Raw genomic sequence first — 20,333 nt, forward strand, 5'->3', positions numbered from 1 at the left:
CATATTTATGGCTTTAAAAATGGGTATGATGCTAGTTCTGGGTGTGTTTATGCACTGAGACATCGTGCGCTCATGCTACATCCTACTAGCTTCAGTGGAAATCTTTTGAGATGAGCCTAAGCTTTCAACTCTGTAGCTGTAGCAAAGGTACTGAACGCTTGTAGGGAAAAAGGGACACTTCCTGACGATGCTCTGTGATTTATAGTGATGGAGGAAATGCAGGAGCATTTAATTTTTCCCAGTATATCAGGTGGAATATATAATTTTTAAAGAAACAGATATGTTGAAAATAATCAGAAAACCATAATTAGAACAAATGCAAAATCACAGTATTTAAGCATTTGAAGAAAGAAGGTGGTGCAGCTTTCCAGTCAGAAACCGGGTATGTCGTGTGGTACAACGTGCATGGAGCACCTTGATATCTGGTGGGAACACTGTGATAATATGTCCCCAGCCACCTGTGTTCCTGAGGTTGTGCATCTTTCGGGTAAGAGCTTAGAGCTTAAGATGCGGTTTCAGAATTTCTTGATATCTGGATATTTAAATAATACTATGAAGAACTTGTATTTCTGTAGTCAACTGCGAACATGTAGGTCTTTTGTGTTGAGTGCTGTTTCTTACAGAGAAGAGTGGGAAAGAGAACAAAATAAGTTTGAAGAAAACAGTTTCACTAAAGAGACGTAATTATTTTGTTTTCCAAATACATTGTTCGGAACACCACTGGATATCTGTAGTGCAAGGTCAAGCAAGGTACGGTGACGTGCGTGACAAATTGCCTATACAGGAAACTGTTCTTTTAGAATTTTAGAGGTTCTAAAATGCAATAACTGCTTTAAAAACATGGCTGGGAAGTAGAACAGTAATAGGCAATTTTTGAAACGTAATGAGTTAACACCAAATTGCTGAAAGGGTACTTGCTAGGATACATTAGTGGGCTATTTGTGGTCTTGTGGTGGGTGGCAATCAGGCTTAGCAGCTAGAGTGCCTGTGACAAGGCAACAGGATTTATCATCGTGCTTTTGAGACCTAATGCCTACCTCAGAAATTATTTGTACAGTCTAATCAGAAACAACGTATGTGCTAAGTAATGGAATAAAGATTCCTTTGGGTTGGAAGGTCTCTCTTTGGAGAAAAAGTAGTTGTAAATCTAAAAGTACAGTGCTAAAACCACATGTATTCTCTTTATCCAGAGAATTCACTCGGAAGCTGTATGTCCTGGTGTGGAATATATACTAAGTTTTGGCAGGAGGGATTGTTCCCACACATGCCTTTCAAACAGCTGATAAGTGGAAGTGACGCAGCTGCTTGCAAATTTTTATCACCTCAGTCTCCTGGAGGAAAAAGTAAATGCAAATATTTCTGTTCTGGGAACAGAAACAGAGTGGTTGCTGCTCATGGTGAGCCAGTCAGTGTTGGTGCATGCACGTGAAGGGCTTGGTTCAAACGTGTATCTCCTTACAGTAAAATAAGTTATCTCTGAATGTTGTTGAGCCTCAAGAAAAGGAATTAACAGCATCAAATCTGGAGCATCTTAATTGGAATTAAAAAAAACCCCACAAACAGGTTCGTTATGAGAATAATGGCAAACCTGATCACTACTCTAAGCAGACACAGTCCCATCCTTAACTAAATAATGGACTCCATTGCTACAAAGCCCGACCTTCGTTGAGATTATCCACGAGTTTTCCTGTTGCCAGATATTTAGTAGAACGAGTCAAATGACTGTAGTATAAATGCTATGGGGACAACTTTTGTTCAACTTCTTTAAGTTATCCTGCTTGTGACCAAGAAGGGAGTGGAGGCAAAAGGTTCTTCCACTGACATTTTCAGAAGCAGCATTGGTCTTCCAGGGTCTGTCTCAAACAATCCGGAGCATCTGCTCCTAAAATCAAACCTAACATCTGCACACTGCAACTTGCTGAGGTAGGACTGCTGTTTTAACTAGCCTCAGTAGTAGACTGGTGGTCATTAAGAGGAGTTTGTCAACATGAATAAACATGATCCCTCTTTGTTATGGAGAAAGCCTGATTGATTTCAGGCATTTCTTTTTTCTCCTCTCGACTTTCTCTTCTGTTATTCATTTTGGGGATTTTGTGTGCTGTTATTTCTATTAAAAATTAAATTAGGGATTTGCTGTACAACACAGGGGTGTTTGTTACTTCTAGGACAGGGTCACTGCAACCTAGGAGATGGACAGAAGCTATAGAGCCTCTGATTTTGTAACGGTTGTCCTTGGACAGGAATGACATGTAATCTAGGTTAGAGAACTGCTTATTATGTAAAGGTTTTATGCAACTGAAAGTGCAGCATTTTACATTTTTGCAATTAAGTTGTCCTGAAATACTCTTAGCATAGATGGAAAATGTGCTCATTAGCCATGTTCCTATTCTTGCCCAATGTTCTGTTTAATTTGTCTGTAAACTTTTAACTTGCAGTGGCTGCTGTCACTATGTTTTTTTGTTAGAATTACTGTATTGGTAAGAATTGCTTATTAATGAAGATTTATATAAATTTCCACTTTTTTGAAATGTATTTACTTTCCTATCCTGACTCCTAAAGCACTGTGAAGCTTTGCAAAAGTTGTTGTACTGCTTCCCAAACAATTTTTAGCTCCTGTACCAGTCACAAAACAAAGTTTTGGTGACAGCTCTTGCTGCAATCAAGTGATTTAATTGCAGCATTAAAATGAACAAATGCAGGGGAAAAACTAGAGAATGTGGCTGGTCTGAGTGCATTTGCCATTTATGCTAGTGCTGCTTCATGAATTGAAAATACATTATGTTTAATCTGGGCTCTCCTGGGACTGTGTGAGCTTACTAAATAAGTGCATCAAGTGCTGTGAAAAAGCAAATTGTAGACTGTAAGAGTAGAAGATTCTTCTTCTACTGTTTTTCTGTTCCGTTAGTGCATTCTGTCTATTTATAAAAGTCTCTCAGAAATGAAGGTTTAGGTAAACTCACTCTGAACAACATATAGAGACTAAAATTCAATAATTACTTTCTAGATCAGTTGTCTGAAATGTTTTAAACGTAGTCCCATGTAGCTTGTCTAGTCGGGTTAGTGATTTGTCACATAATTTGTCGCTACTTGTGGAATTTTTGTTCCTGCTGAATAGAAAACGTTTATCTTTGCCATTTGGCTTCTTAGTATTTTCAGTGGAAGAAGAAAAAATAACCTTGTGTGCTTTTGCAGTCTGTGTATTGGAAAATAATGTGTTCCCAATCGCTGTTGCAGTGTTTCTTTCCCTGTCTTTTTAATAGCATCTTCCCTCCCCCAGCTCTGTGTTTTTCACTCTCTCTCCCTACCGCAGCCACCACCAGTCTCTTAAAACTCATGGCATGCTCTGAAATTTGAAGTCACTTTTTAAGTCATTTCGGCATCTTACTGGTATGTCGAGAAATGACATACTCGCAATTTGCAGTAGTCAGTTCATGAAGCATACAAGCTGTGTAAAAGTTTGCTTCATCATATATATACAGTTCTCCAGTTAATTAATTTTAAATTAAATTTTCACTGTGGTTTAGCACATACTTGAAGCAAGCAGAAGGCAACTACTAAAGATGGAAACCTGAAATTCTTGTGATTATTGCACCTTATGTACCAATTAATCCCCTTGTTATGTAGAACTGACATTTTCCTGTCACTTCTGCCTCCCTAGGAGGCAGACTCTGAAAAGAAGTAAATTAAAATTTATAGTTCAGTCTGGTTAGTGTGGGTGTCATGCTAGACATGATTCCTTACAAAGTGTGATGTCCGTTATGGAAATTGTCATTGTATCCTTTCTCAAGCGTAGGAAGGGATCTTATAATTTCCCAGAATGCCAAATGCTTTTAACTAGAATTGAATGTGGTCCACTATCCATAAATTATAATCATGCAAGCATGTGGGTGTCTTATCATTAAAGTCTTATGTCTGAGAAGTGTGGGAGGTAATAAAAGCCTGGGATGTAATAGGTGATATATTGTACATTTTCCTCTTAAAATTTGTTCTGAATGTATTTTGGGGTCCTTTAATTCACATCTTTCTCAAAGATATTGATGGTGTGTTTGCTTAAAGGGATGCTAATTAAGCAGTACTGTGTTTTGGTTTTTTTCTTTTGGGCTTGTACCAAATGGTGATTAAAAACAAGTTAATGAAGCCCATAGACTCTGCTTGAGTATGCAAGGCATGTTTACGCGATTTCATACTGGTTGTAAGCATTTGACGTGGAACTTGAGGGTTTTACAGCATTAAGTACATCAGGACATTGCTTATTGCAGAGGCAGGTGTCTCTGTAGCTGCTTATGCTTTTCTTCAATGCATAAACTCAAGGAAGAGAAGCTTGGCTTAGCCTCACGTATCACAGTACCACGGGGTGGTTTGAAAGAGACCTTAAAACCCACCCAGTTCCAACCCCTGCAGGGTTGTCCCCTCCAATGAGCAGGGACACCTTCCACTGGAGCAGCTTGCTCCAAGCCCCTGTGTCCAACCTGGCCTTGAACACTGCCAGGGATGGGGCAGCCACAGCTTCTCTGGGCACCCTGTGCCAGCGCCTCAGCACCCTCACAGGGAAGAGCTTCTGCCTAAGAGCTCATCTCAGTCTCCCCTCTGGCAGGTTCAAGCCATTCCCCTTGCCCTGTCCCTACAGGCCCTTGTCCCAAGCCCCTCTCCAGCTTTCCTGCAGCCCCTTTAGGCACTGGAGCTGCTCTCAGGTCTCCTCTTCAGGAGCCTTCTCTTCTCCAGGCTGCCCCAGCCCAGCTCTCTCAGCCTGGCTCCAGAGCAGAGCTGCTCCAGCCCTCGCAGCATCTCCATGGCCTCCTCTGGCCTCGCTCCAGCAGCTCCACGTCCCTCTTGTGCTGCTGCCCCAGAGCTGGATCAGGACTGCAGGGGGGGTCTCCCCAGAGCACAGCAGAGGGGCAGGATCCCCTCCCTGAGCTGCTGCTCACGCTCTGGGGTGCAGCTATATTATAGGGCTACAGTATACAGCTATTATGGAGGGCTATATTACAGCTGCGATGAGGATTCCTGGGCATGAAATTAATATGAACAGTAGAAAATAAATATGTGCATCATTTCAGTTATACAGCTGAAGCTCTGTACTCCAGATACAGACAACTGCTGACAATCAGGGCTTGATGTGGATATTAAGTCTTGTGGGACAATCTAAAAATGCCGCATGCCTTAAAAATGAAATTATATCATTCTGAATCTTTGTCTGGCGTGCTATTGTGGCAGTGCTAGCCAGCTGTAGAAGTGGTGCTGGTTTAGCTATAGCAGTCAGATGGCTGGAGAAAAAATAAGTCGTGCTTGGCCAACTGCGTTGCCTTGGCAATGGTAAAATGACCATTGTGGGTGAGGTAAGAGCAGCTGAAGTTGTCTACCTGGCTTTATTAAGCCTTTTGACAGTCTCCCATAGCACCTTTGAATGGGTATTATAGCCTAGGTAGGTGAACTACTACGTAGGTGGTGAGACACTGGCCTAAAGAGTGGTGGTTTGTGCCCCCTCCAGCACTCTCAGTTAGGTTTCTGTCTCCCACTGTGAGAAAAGCTAATGCTTTCGGTGTTTTCACTTTTACCAACCCCAAACCAAAGGTGTGGGAGAAAGGAAATCCTTCCTTTTGTGAGACTGTAAGGTTTCAGCTGACACTTTAGAGGGATATCCATATTGGTTCTGTTGTTTCCTTTTTGAATATAAATAGCTAATTTAAATTTTGCTGTGGTGTTTAGCTTTGGTTTCTTAGCCTGCCATGTGTATATATGTCTCAAAAAGTACGTTTGTCCCTCAGCAGTGAGTTGGCATTCCATCAGGAGATTATTCTGTGACTCTTAGTCACTTTGAATTTGATTTTCTGCATTATAATTTTTCTATCTTCAGATTTTAACCCCTGAGTGCTTTGCTGGTTTCCAAGATGTGGATGGAAAATCAGAAGTGTTAATATCCAAGGGAGCTGTGCAGTAGCTGGGGTAGCAGTCCAGAGATAATTCATTATGCAAACTGACCACTTACGCCTTTATTTAGTCCCTGTTAAATTTTATGAATCCTTTTCTTATTCTTTCAGAAGCTTTGCTTTTTTTTATAATAAAGCTTAGTAGAAATCCAGTTGTAGTGGATCCAATTCCACATTCACTTTTGATCCAACGGAAGTATGAGTATGTTGAAAGAAGCTCAAACCACATGCTACCGGTTTTGCTTGCGTGTTTCTGCCTTCCGATTTTTTGCTCGTATTTGCATTTGTGTGGCCTCATGGTGAGTTGTTGCAGAGAATTGAGCTAGCTAAAAATTGTCCTTTCCCATAACTTGGCCAAAGAAATTAATTTTCTTCTGTGGCTATGCAAATATTTGAGGTTTTGTTTATTTTCAGAAGGGTACAGAAAGTGGGAAGAGACGTGCAAAGGGAAGGGGCTGCGTTTTGGTGGAAGCTATGTTAAAAACTCAATTGACAGGCGCTCTGTGTCAACTAGATTGCTCCTACTCCTGTTTCTTGACTCCTTCAAGAAGTTTGAAAGGTCTGTGAGATAAACATATGGAAAAATGTTAAACAAATGGGAAGGGTTGATGCAACTTTTTTAATGGATTTGACTTACCTGTGTAAGATCCTGATCTAAATCTTCTCCAACAATCATAATTTATCCATGTGTCTCCTGCTTGTCACTGCTCTGCTTACACATTGCCTACAGTGACGGTGCAGCGATGTTGTTTCATGCGTCCGTTGGATGCTCTTCACAGATTGATCTTGCAGATACCAGTTTATGCTGCTTTATTAACAGACCCTCTCTATTTGAGGGTTTAATAGCAAGAGTTTACTTTAGCACTACCAGGTAAGCCCCTTGGTCTTGATGATTTGTGGCTATTCTGAATTTCTTTCTAAATCTTCCCCTCACTCTTCATTACAAGACTATTTCTCCAGAGACAGCTTCCTGGTGAGTCTTAACCTGATCAAAGATGACCTGTTGCTGAAAGAGGCTGAGCATGGATGCCTCAGCACTTGCTCATTCCACAAGTCTTGCGTCAGACCTGCTGATGGTGTATGCAGAGTGTATTAAATGAACCCAACATACTTAATTTGGCTCATCTGCTAGAGCCTGTCTGTATTGGAGTGTTACTTTCATGCCTCCATTGCTTTTAGGCCTCTCTGTGGAGCTGTCTACTTCAGATTGTTCAAAAAAGCTTTTACTGTTAATTTTTATACCTTTAGCAAGCTGTTCCTAAGTTATTTTTGGCTTGTCTCAATATGGTTTAGCACTGAACTTGCCAAAGCTGATGTACCTTTTTCTTTCCTGATTTGGAAAAGACTTAATCTTTTTTTCATTTAATAGTCTCCTTCCTCTGCAGTTGAGTCATGGTGCTTTTTAGTTCTGTTCAAGGCCTCTAATATCTGATATACATCCTCTCTGAGCCTTTAATGTGGTGACTTTAAGTTGTCTTACTGCTATCTACAAGCAATTCATAAGCTGAGTCTGTTTTCTTACCTCTTTCTTAATCTTTTCAGCAAGTGCTATGTCAACACTGACCTTGTTAACTAGGAAAATTAATTCCACTTTGACAAGATACTTGGGACTGGAAGAATCCTCTGAATGTTTTACAGTTAACAGACTTCAATTAAGAATTAAGAAAATCAGATCATGACCTTGAGCAAAGATTTTCCTTGTCTGCAAGAGAAGGTCAAGTAGAAATGTGGGAGGTTTCAGCGGAGTTTACTCCCAGCTGGAAGGAAAATCTGGGTCAAACTGAACGGGAGATGCTTTTAGGCACCCCAGCAGTTGACACTAGTTCTGTGTGTGTATGTATATGATGGAAAAATGAAATGGTACAAATAAAATGTAAGGACATAAATACATTTTTATAACATAGACATGTATGGTCTAGTATACTATATCAGTGTATGCTTAGTATATATATATAAATATACATCTTGAAGGTATCAAAATGCCTAGAGAGATAATAATTAAAATCTGCGTAAATTTTATATAAGAATAATTGGTTACATGAATGTAAAGAAAAAGAATATTGTATATAAAAGTAAATTATATGACAAGATATTAAATATATATATTAGATGTAAGCAATAAAAATATCACTAGAAAAATGTTTTAGCTTGCATAACTTCAACTTTGGCTTCAGGTTTATCCATGTAACGCACTGCTGATTTCTGAATTAAGCCTCAATTCAGAAATTGAGCCTTCAGTAGTTTGAATCTATGGAACTGCTCTCACCACTCGGCATTCTCAGAATGTCAGTTTAAGATCTATCTTTCTGTATATTTATATGTGATATCTTTATGTTTATATAATTGCATGTATATATACGTCCATATGTATGTACACAATGCCTATGTCATCTATTCTAATGTATATGTAGTCTATTCTGACTCTCTTCAGTAAGTCAGAGATCTCTGAGGTGATGGGGACATTAGCTCAGGATTTCATGATGCAGCCATCGGTCCCGTCCCTGACTTGCACCAGCCCAGTGTTGGTTTAATTTTCCAAAGCACTAACTGGGAATCTGACTAGTTTGCTGCTTGCTGATAATTGTTCTTTGTTCCAGATTAAGGAATCACCTATAAACTAAGGATTGTTTCCAGAAGTATTATTTCACTCCTTATGTCCTTGGGAAACTGTAATGATGAGAGTAGTTCTGGTAAACCTGATGTTCTTCCTGTGTTCAAGTATGTTGAGCTGTAATGTTGGGGAGATGATAAATGGATATCATCCAGCCTTAACCACAGCAAACAGCTCATGTTTGGGCCAAGGGCATTGAGATGTAAATGCCCTTACTAAGTAGAAAAAACCTCATTTTTACAGATAGGGGAAACGGAGGAAATAACATTCTTGCAGCTTGACTAAAATTATACAAGCAGTTGACATTACAACTGCGAATCAAATTCCAGTGTTCTGATCTTTACCCTCATGATTTAACTGCTAGGCCTTGCTTCAAGGTTAGTAAAACATGCTGCTTGCATGTGATAGCTTGTGGAAGATTCCCACTTAACTAACGATCTCAGATGATTTTATAAGATGTATTATAGCATATACATGTGTCTCTTTGTCTAGTCCTGCTAATTATAATGCTTTGTTTTGCTAAGTAGAGTTTAGGATGTAGGCAATCAACATCCATTTTTCCATGGATTTTCCTCATGTTTTCCACAACACAAGGAAGCCTGTTGTCAGCATTCCTGAAGAACCCCCATGAAAGGGTAACTAATGTGAAACACAATCATCGATTGCAATTTGAATAGATGCAAATACACTTGAATATTCTTGTACACAAGTATTTTAAGTTCATGGAGCTTCAAATTGTGTGTTAAAAGTGACAGTATCATCAACCAGCCTCGGTAATGGAGGTAACATCTGAGTTACCTACTCAAAACCAGGATTACAATGCACAAGTGGCAGCTGCTGATGCTAAAGGCCTGCAAAGATTGTATACAACCTAGGGCTGTCTTGGGCTAGGTAGGGCTTGCCAACAGTTTCCATTTTCCATTCAGGCTAGGTAGGGCTTTCCACTGAAGAGAGAGCTACATGAAAATCTGGAGCGCTGTTCAAAAGTGTGTGCAGTAACCGTGGGGGCTGTGGTGCTTTTGAGGGCAATCTTACTGCTCAGATTGCCTTTTCTTAACACCGACGTTGGTCTTGTACAGAATGAGAGTTGCATTGTAGGTTATATTAAAAAGTAAACTTCTCTTTCTCAAGCATGGGCATGGGACCTACTATAGATGGTTGCAGAGAAGGCAGTCATGGATAGACCTCAGTATTTCCTAATTGCACTCCCAGAGAGCAAACGCTTTATTCTTAATGGCTTGGCACTATTGCAAAATCCTTATGAACAGGAAAGAGCCTAAAGGAATCCCTTGCCCTGTGGTAAAACATTTTTGGGTACTGAATATGAAACCTTTTAGAACTGAGCATGCATGGTAGAGACAAAGTGCCTCTAAATGTAACTTCTAATACTAGTATAAGTGCAAATCTTTGTGTAATTTATGCCATAAGGTGGGTTAATAACAACTGGCAAATCAGGATTTGGAACCAAAAATTTCTTAATACATGATATGTAATTTCAGTCTTTAATAGTGAAGTTGATGAGCGTTAGCACATGTTTCTATATAATTTCAATGTTAACTATCAGTTTTTGTTGGAAAAAAAGAATATCTTTGTAAAAAAGCTTGTATATCCAGGCAGAGTCAGTAATGCTTAGTAAGCCTCTTTCTCCCCCCATAGCGTTGTATTTTTGTAGTCAGCAAATTCGATACATGGAAACCTTTCCCAACAGCATTCCCTGCACACTGGCCATCTACCCAAAAGACAAGCAACTTAATGGGTATTAGAAGTGTAAGAGAACTTCAAATAGGATATCGTGTATTGCGGCTCCATTTTGTTGGTTTGAATCCAACCGTGGTATCTAGTGACAAAAACTTGTTACTAACTGATGCCTCTGGAGTTGATTTCAGTTCAGAGACCGAAGCCAAAGGGCAGGTGCTAACATAAAACAGCTCATCAACATTGGCAGCAATTTATGTGCTGCTTTGAACAGCGAGCAGGGAGAGCAGATTCTTTCAGCTAAGGAGTCATTTTCTGCTAGTCAAGATAATGACAAATCTCACTCTGCTTTGCCTGTGATATGCTTGTTCGAGGGGCAGGACTTCGTTGGTCAGGACTGCTATTTTTCTCAGTGCTTTATCATTGAAAGTACTGTTTTAATAACGTTCATATGGCCGAAGCTGGTATTGATGCCTGTAGATAAGCTTATATAGTACTTTCTATAGCGAAATCCAATTATCAATTGCTCTTTTTTTTTTTTTTCCTTCAAATTTCAGTTGTTTGTGATGAAACTTTTCATGCTGAGTGTCTTCCTTAGGCTGATTTTTTTTTATTATTTTTATTTTACTGGCACTGCTTTAATTGAAAACAGTTCTTCTGTTTCTGAGAATGAGGTTAGGGAAAAATGTTACTTAACCAATGCTGGATTCTTACATCTGTTTTATTGAGGAGTTTTAGAGCCTTTACGCCTTGGAACGGGCTCTTGAGATTTGGGAAGGGGGTCTTAAGGGAGTGAAACTGTGGACAGAGATGTGCCATTTGCAATCCTGTGTAACGTTTACTAGATCTGATGAAGTAACAAGGTTGTGAAACTTACTGTTTGCATACGTTGAGCAGAAACTTGGTGAAAAACTGTCAGCAAAGTCTCTGAATCTTGAGTTTTCATCAGGTGTGTTACACAGAGCATTATGCAAGTGGGGCTTGGGAAGTACTCTGTGCAGTCCTGGTGTCCCCAGCATAAAAAGGACATGGAGCTGTCAGAGCGAGTCCAGAGGAGGCCACAAGGATGATCAGGTTGTGGAGCAGCTCTCGTATGGAGACAGGCTGAGAAAGTTGGGGCTGTTCAGCCTGGAGAAGAGAAGGCTGCGTGGAGACCTCAGAGCAGCTTCTAGTGTCTGAAGGGGGCTTATAAGGATGCTGGGGAGGGACTCTCCATCAGGGACTGTAGTGACAGGACAAGGGGTAATGGGTTCAAACTGAAACAGGGGAAGTTTAGATTGGATATTAGGAGGAAGTTCTTCTCTGTGAGGGTGCTGAGGCGCTGGCACAGGGTGCCCAGAGAAGCTGTGGCTGCCCCATCCCTGGCAGTGTTCAAGGCCAGGTTGGACACAGGGGCTTGGAGCAAGCTGCTCTAGTGGAAGGTGTCCCTGCCCGTGGCAGGGGTTGGAACTGGATGAGCTTTAAGATCCCTCCCAACACAAACTATTCCATGATTCTATGTGGCACCCTTTGTGGAGTATGCTAGTTCCAAAATGTGGGGGAGAATTTCCTTGCAGTTCCTTCATTCAGTAGCTGGTGGACCAGGTTTCAAGCAGGAGAATTAACACTCAGGGTCTTCCTCTTCCTTGGTACAGCTGGTAAAGTAGAGGAGAAAGTTATCTCTGCATTATAAGATGTTACGGCTCAGAGGAAAAATAGGGAAAGGCTGGAGCAGATGAAGACCAATATACCCGTTGCATGTGTGTGCTGTGGAGAGGTGGTAGGGTCCAAGGAGTGTGAGCAAATCTTCTCAGAAATGTGGGTGGCAGCCAGAGCTCTCCCAGACTGTACAGAACCAAGTTTCCCAGCTGTACTTCTATTTGGAGTTGTATTTAGTTGCTTTTAGATGCTCTCCTGATGGCTGTGGTGGAGAAGCTGGTTGAAGCTGCTGCAGGTACCAGTGCCTGGGGATGCTTCACAGGTTTGGAGGAGTGAAACTTAGGCCTAGCAAGGCAGCAGCAGATCTGCAGTGACTTTGCTGTGCTAGCTATTCCTTCTTAGTTTTTTTGGTGCAGAAACTGGAGACTGGGATCTTTACCTGGTATTTGGGGAAAGGAGCAAGCAGACATTTATTTTGATAGCAGGAAGGGCATGAAGAGGTGGCGGAAGATGCTGAGATTTAGCTGTCTAAGTGTAACTCAGTGATGGGATGGAGGGAATAAAGAGAACTGGGACCAGGAGGAGAGGTACATCATCACAGAGCCAGATCCAGCAGGTCTGATAAGCAGTCTGGTTGTGATGCAGGCAGTCAATTCACCCCTTACCTCATCCAGCTCCATCACATTGCCTAGTTCTTGACTGGTTAAACACAGATAGAAGCTGACTTCTCCATGGTAAAGCTGAGCCTTGATTCCTCAATACTGGACTTGAACTAAGTCTGCATTTGACCCCTTGAGTGGTGGCAAGAATGAGCTGTGAAGTCCTCCAACAAGGGAGATGTGTTGTCATGGAATTTGAATGTGTCGTCTTTTGATGGAAATGGGTATGTCTTGCCATGGCAACTGAGATGCATACCTTTAACAAGGAAGGGAACAGGAAGATGAAAATTATCTTGTGCTTTAGACACCTGAGTCCAGAAAAAAATAGTTCTCCCTTGTCGCTTACCATTTTATTATTAATTTCATTTTTTGGACATATGGCAAATCATTTTTAAGGGAGACTCCCAGGAGCCTTTTCTCATGTTCCTTGTGTTCTCATCTCTCACTTAAGAAATGGGTTCATTTTGCGTTGAGTGCCTGCAGTCACAACAGGTCAACAGGAGCAGTGTGTTAAAACTTGCAAAGTGATATAAAATTGTAGCTGCTCTGAAAAAGTCAATTGTTGGATGTCAGACTCTGTCTAGCAATGTAACAGGTCACTTCTGTCCATGGTAGTCTGAATTTCACCTGCCTTCTTCCCCATCTATGCACGGATGAAGTTCTTCTGAGAGTACTGCTTCAGAATCATTAGTTAATATCAACACCCTAATTAGCACTATTTAAAAATAATACTGGAATCCGGGAAATAAAGGTTAATGACAAAAGGAGAATTTGAGTGCTGTCATTCATAATGGGATCATACAGAAAATATGGGTGCCTGCAAGTGTTCTGGTATCATCTGCATAAACGAGAGCAGAACTCAGGTGCAGTGTGGACAACCATGATTTTTGCAGTTGCTTCAAACTCTGAACATGTGTGTGCCATGTGTATCTTGTGGTTCATGATTGGAACAGATTATCATTGCAGTAGGAGAAGCATGAGAAGGTGTTAAAAAATTTTATTGTCACTTGTTTGAGTAACTGAACACCACATCTTTAAGTTAGGTCTTACATTGTGTTTGAAGTACAGCAGAGCCTGGTGCGTGGAACACCAGCAAGTTGTGAGACCCCACCTGGAATACTGGAGCTGAGGTACAGCTCTGGGGCAGCAGCAGAACAGGGACGTGGAGCTGCTGGAGCGAGGCCAGAGGAGGCCATGGAGATGCTGCGAGGGCTGGAGCAGCTCTGCTCTGGAGCCAGGCTGAGAGAGCTGGGCTGGGGCAGCCTGGAGAAGAGAAGGCTCCTGAAGGGGAGACCTGAGAGCAGCTCCAGTGCCTAAAGGGGCTGCAGGAAACCTGGAGAGGGGCTTGGGACAAGGGCCTGTAGGGACAGGCCAAGGGGAATGGCTTTAACCTGCCCGAGGGGAGACTGAGATGAGCTCTTAGGCAGAAGCTCTTCCCTGTGAGGGTGCTGAGGCGCTGGCCCAGGGTGCCCAGAGAAGCTGTGGCTGCCCCATCCCTGGCAGTGTTCAAGGCCAGGTTGGACACAGGGGCTTGGAGCAAGCTGCTCTAGTGGAAGGTGTCCCTGCCCGTGGCAGGGGTTGGAACTGGATGAGCTTTAAGGTCCTTTCCAACCCAACCACTCTGGGGTTCTATTAAATTGCCTATAGTGGGTGTCGTGTTACTTGGAGAGAATTCACACTTAATGCATGTGTTATGAATGTGTGTTTATACGTGTTAACTACTTCACGATTCTGTCTTCTTTATGTATGCATAGTTGATATATATTTGATAATTTCAATAAACCGATTATATTTTATAATTTATTAAAATGTTATTATATAGAATACCATTTTCATATACTTACATAAACCCCAAAATGAATCTACCTACAGTAAAAATATTAGAGTAATATTTGGCCTCTTTGCTACATAGGAGAATTCATGCTGGCAGTCTTGTTCTGTTAAGCGGGCTTCTCTTCCTTTTGTCCTAAAAGGAGGTTAATCAAGATGTGCATAACTTTGTGACAACAAATTCTTGCTCTTCTCTAAGCCTACAGTAAACAACAAAAATTCAAGGACAAGGTTATCAGGAGAATTTCAGTGAGTTTTCTGCTGTATTGCTGTGAGCTATCTAAAAATTTTTGGCTTCAAATCCAGTAAACAGCAATCAGACTTTCAAAATGTTTGTCAGCCTGCATCTCCTGTTTTTCCTATGGTTTATGCTTTATGTTTTACCAAGATCATGTCTTGAAGTTCTAAAACCTCTAATGCAGTGCATGAATGGATAATGTCTGAATGTGGTATGTGGAGCACTTTTGGACACCTTGAAACCTGAGAAAGACCCTTGAAAGTCTTCTCACTTTTAATTTTCCATAGTTTTGTAAAATTCATAATACTGTCTTACTATTACATCATCTCTGAACTTACAACAGTGATCCCTTCTCCTACTGAATAATTTCTCTGCCCACCATTGCTGTGGCTGCATAGGCGTTATTGTCTAAGGCAGCATGAGTGTGATTGTTGTGGCTTTTTTCCAAGAATTACATTACTCTGACTGCTGTCTTTGTCAAAATACATAGAGCAGTGCCATAAATTCACCTTGATGGATTACATTGTTCCTTAATCGTTCCTAACTATTATATAGTATACTAAATGTAATTGCTGCCTTCATCTATTTTGTTCTGTGTACCTTTCTTTCAGGGCTTATATTCTTTCCTCTATTTTCTGTAATAAACTCTTAAAACAGATGTGTGGTTTCCCTAGGTGCATACTACAATGGCTTGAGCAGAGGTAGGTGTAGCTCAGATTGCTGATAAGTACTTACTGACTTTGTTATGAAAGAGGTAATGACTGACAACTACAGCTGCCAAGTGTTTGGCTTGCTGGTTTTGTAAAAGTAACTTTAGTAAGTAAAGCTAGTATTTTGTTTGCTTTAAATGTTTGCGTGTGCCAGCACTAGGTTTAAAGGTATTCTTTAATTCAAAATACCTCCTCTTTGAGCATGTACACATCTTAAAATCATTTCCACAACAGCCCTGTGCACCCGACTTTAAAGAGGGAGGAATGAATGTGAAATCATAAGATCTGATATCAGTGTCGATAAATCTTATTTTTCTTCTTGGAAAATTAATTTTCTCCTTCTGACAATTTTTTTGTTGCTTGTCTTTCTTCTCCCTTAATCCTGTTTTAAACATGCAGGATTGGAAAGGGATTTATTTTTTTTCCATTTTATAAATGAAGAATTATTTTTAAAAGAAATTAAGAGTTTCTGGAATCCTATGGAAATATTTATGTGTGAGGACCATGAGGACAGTTGAGCCATGAAGCAGGCTGCCCAGGAAGGTTGTGCCATCTCCATCCTTGGAAGTTTCCAAGGCTCAGCTGGATGAAGCCCTGAGCAACCTGGTGTGACCCCATAGCTGCCCCTGCTTGAAGCAGGAGGTTGGGCCAGGGACCTCCTGAGGTCCCTTCCAGCCTGAATCATCCTGTGATCCTATGCTCTGAAAAATGATTTCTTCCTTTCGACTCAGCTCCTAAAACTTCTCTGTCTTTTCCATCCTCTTCATCAGGTTTCTTTGAGCCATTGGTTTGGTCTTGGTCATGTTTTTCTTCAGTGCACTAGCGTGATCGTTTCGTTGTCAAAATCAATGCTGTGGATGAATGTGGCTCTCACTTTGCCAAGATATTTTTTGAACGTGTTTCCATGTTTGTTTCTGTCCCCAATTTTGTCTGGTTGTGTTGGCAAAAAATGTTACTGAAAAAAAACCAATGCCACCATCAGTGGGATTATATGTGTGCACTGTGCTCCCTTCCATTCTGACCACAACAATAAAAGACCAGGACAGTGCTCTGAGCAAAAGCCAAAGGAGTTTTCTACCTAAAAAAAAAACCCAAATCCAAAATGCCAGCACACAAACAAGCCCAGGAAACCACTGCCAGGTTTAAAATAGTCATAATACTTACGCAGTATCATAAAACCTTTATTATCTTTATGGCCACATTTGCAGCTTCAGTTATACTGGGTAGTCTTCATATGTGCAGCAGAAATATTGTTTCATCTCCGAAATTGTATTGCTTGTGTCCAAAGGAGTTGCAATGGGCGTTTTCATCAAGGGGCCTTGTGTGGAGCTAGTAAAAATGTGATGATTTCCTTCCTTGTTTAAAAGGTTCCCATGCTATAGGGTTTTTTTTCTGTGTTTCTTGACGTGAATTGATGGCTTATTAGAGTTATTTCTAGCTTTATTTGGCATCTTTATGGCCTTTTGATTCAGGAATGTGATAATGTAATTTGCTTTACTTAATTCTTCAAGGCGTCTGTCACGAGATGTGTCTGCTATTAAGATTCATGTTGCAGATACTAAAAACGTCTTCAGAGGTTTCCAGCTAACAAAGCTATCCCATTCTGCAGCACCTGTGTGCACGTAAGAGTTGTTCATAAATGTTTTTGTAGTTTTTCAGACTGAATAGTTGGGGAGAGGCGAATGTCTTTATACATTTCTGATACAGCTGTGCTGTCAAAAGCTTTAATGAGAATGCAAGTCTCTAACTTCATGCTTCTGGGAGAAGGTGATCTTCTCCTATTTTGAAGTTCAAAGCACAAAGGGTAAGGTAATTTGAAGGCATAGATAGGGCTCTAGCTCTGAAAAAAGCCTCTATCAGTTTAGATGCCAAAGTAAAGAACTCCTGAGTTCCAGTGGTAAAAAAGAGGATGAATAGTTTAAAATAAATAAACATTATTTTTGCAGTGAATTGAGGAATAGGCTTGTTTATGATATTAGACCTATGCAGTTTAGTGTTTGTAATCTTTCTCAGTGCAGTGACATTTGAGAGGTCATGCAAAGTGTTGGAGCTGCGATTAATCGCTTAAAGCAAAATGGAAAAGACTTTCAAAGAAAGGAAAGAAAAATCTGTGTATATAATTTGGCTAGGCAACAAAGGAGGCATGACTGTGCTTTTTATTTAAAGGCTGTAAACACTGAACTGGAGGAGAAAGGTTTTATGGTATTACATAGAACCACTTGTACGAATAAGTAGACAAAGTTGAACAAAGTAATGCTTAGGCTGAATATTAGGAAAACAATCTTAACGCTGAGGTTTATTAGATTATGGAACACTCTTCCCAAAGGAAGTGGTTCAAGCTCCGTTACTAGTCCCTTAAAATGAGACTGGATAGAATAACAAAATGTACTGGAGGGAACACTGGTGCATGGGTAGGGGATGAACACAGTTACCTAATGTGTCTTCGCTTTTCACTTACTTCCATGATTCATTTCCTGAAAAACTGCTTCCAGAATGTGTTAATGACATCACAGCCCCGGCCTTCTCAGACACGCTGGTGCTTCTCATGCTACAGCTTTAGGACAGTTTATTTGTAGATTTGCTGGGCTTTCCTTTTTTCCAGTGCCTCCTATAGCACTGCCATTCCCTGCAGCTTTCCTGTTCTGCTGCAGCAGTGCCTAGGGCAATGGGGATGGCTGAAAATCAGGTGCTTGGATTGCGTTTTGAAAATACAGATATAAACACACACAAGACCTGGGCTGTTCCTGGTCAGGACTGGGGCAGGCAGCATGTTTAGTGTTGCAGGGCTTGGCTTCACAGAAATGACTACCTTGCTGTTCTTGGCAAATGGGATGAAATACTCGTCTCCTTTACTATAATGTTATTAGGTGTGAAAACCCTCAAACAAATAAGTTTTATACACTCATATATTGCAATGAGCCAGCCTTAGTGGTTCTGTTGCGCTGGTTTGATGAGAAGAAAATAACTTGTTTTTAAAACATGTCTTCTGTAATTTATTTCTTAAACATTCAAAAATATCATCTAAAACGTGCTTAATTGTTCTAGAGCTTTTTCTGTAATAATTAGGAATTAAATACTGAAAATAAATAAATTAATGATTACGATAATAATAACAGTACTTTGAAATACAGCCCGTGGCAGTCTATTACGTACATTGTTGAGACGTGTGACTTTGACGTTGCGCAGCACTTTGCACCAAGGACTAAGTGATAGCTTGGTCAGATTTTAAGCCAAGATGTGTTGTTTCAACTGATGATGCATTTACTCTGATATACATCCCGTATTGTTCTTATGTTCCAAACAATAAATAGAGTCAAGATGGTTTAAGCTGTTGTTTCAAAATGCTTACAGCACTGCCCACAAGCTTTTAAATTCAGTATCTCCCGCGTGTGAATACTTCCTGCAGCCTGCTGATGAATTAGAAACCAGCTAGCCTACTAGTATTTAAAATGTGAATTTATTTTACTAGACCGTGTGTTACCCAGAAACTATTCATTTATAGCTGTTTTTCCAGCATCTTTCCTTCTATGTCTGAAGCTATCTTGGGCTAAGTCTTTTTGCCCAGTGCCAAACAGTGGAGAGCATGAAAATACTGCTGAAAATTAAAAAATTGTTACTTTGTCGTTTGTATTGCCATGTCAGATATAATGTTGCAAAAATCTGCCATTAATAAGGACTTGTGTCAGCTGAAGCAATTACTACAGACACAGTCACTGCAATATTTAGGACAGCCATTTTTATGCATCTCAGTTTTATAAATTCCCTCCCTAAAAAGTCCACGCTGTAATCAGATGCACTTTTTCAGTCAGGAATTGTAGTTTGTGTATGTATTGGTGTGTTCATGCTCCTTACGAGTTTATTGTTGCTTGAGGATGGAATACTTAACATGCAAGTTCACTAACCACATAGAAATTATTCTGTATTTCCTATACTTCAGCTTTGCTTGTTTCTTGCTGTAATGAATCTTCCAAAAACTTGCAATGGGACTTTCCTGAAATTAATGTAGCTGCTATTTTTATAGCCTTTTAAGCAAGTATACCCACTGCTTCTCACAATTAGCAGTTTGAAGCTGCTTTAGTAAAGACCGGAGACGTTAAGGATGTGCTTATAAAGCATAAGACAACTTTATGTGAACTGCATCTTGATGCTGCAGTTGCCTGGCTGATCCAGCCTCTCCCGTTTATGATTCCATGGGCCACTTTTTCCTCTCCCATTCATTATCACACAACATCCCCGTGGCAACTTGAGAAATTGCTTACATGGAAAAGTAGTCGTAGGAAAGTATTTATGTATTTTTAGCTTTCTTCTAACACAATGTAGCAGCTGGAAACAAGGACAAGAGCCAGCACAACGTGAACTGCCAGCTCTCCGTGGGCCACCAGAAAGTGCTCATCAAACCACAATGTGAGAACCGTTGAATTGACTTAAGAAATGTGACACATATAATAAGCATTAAATAAAATAAAACTAAAAAACCCCCAAAACAACAAACAAAAAAACCAGCCCTCAAGTTCCCAAAGCTGCTGCTTGAACGTAGTAAGAATGAACTGGTAATTGTAATGTTTTTGAATAATACGTTATTCACTGGTTTTGGTGGAGGAAGTACATGATGGTATCAATTAGATGCAATGAAAATCACTTTTGCTTTAGTTCTTCATAGTCTATATTTACTTCTGTCTTAGACGTTGTTGAATGATTGAACAATCTTCTGGATGCTGAAAGATTCATAAATAGGAAGGCAGGGTGTGGAGTTAGGACTTGATTTGGACAGATACTGAAACATGAGTTAGATCAGTTTGGTTTGGTGGGGGTTTTTGTGGTTCTTTCTGATATTTAACACTTTTTAAACTGTCTTCTCTAGCCTCATCTATTTGTGTTCTTTCCATTTTTGAAACAAGGGAAGAGAATTGCCATTTTGGAAATGTTAAAATGACAGGAATTGATCAAGAAAATCTTCTGAAGATCTTCATGTCTACTAAAACTCTTCGTACTTTTCAGTCTTGAAAGCAGAGGGGGGCTGCACCT

At 40.4% G+C, this 20,333-nt stretch overlaps 1 protein-coding gene across 6 annotated transcripts in view; it reads left to right on the plus strand.

Moving 5' to 3' along the window:
- The window catches only part of DYM (dymeclin), a 228,848-nt gene that overhangs the window by 66,667 nt on the left and 141,848 nt on the right, over positions 1 to 20,333 (plus strand). The gene's annotated exons all lie outside the window — the stretch shown is intronic.

The sequence above is a fragment of the Psittacula echo genome (assembly GCF_963264785.1).
Source record: "Psittacula echo genome assembly, chromosome: Z".
NCBI classification, from domain to species: domain Eukaryota; kingdom Metazoa; phylum Chordata; class Aves; order Psittaciformes; family Psittacidae; genus Psittacula; species Psittacula echo.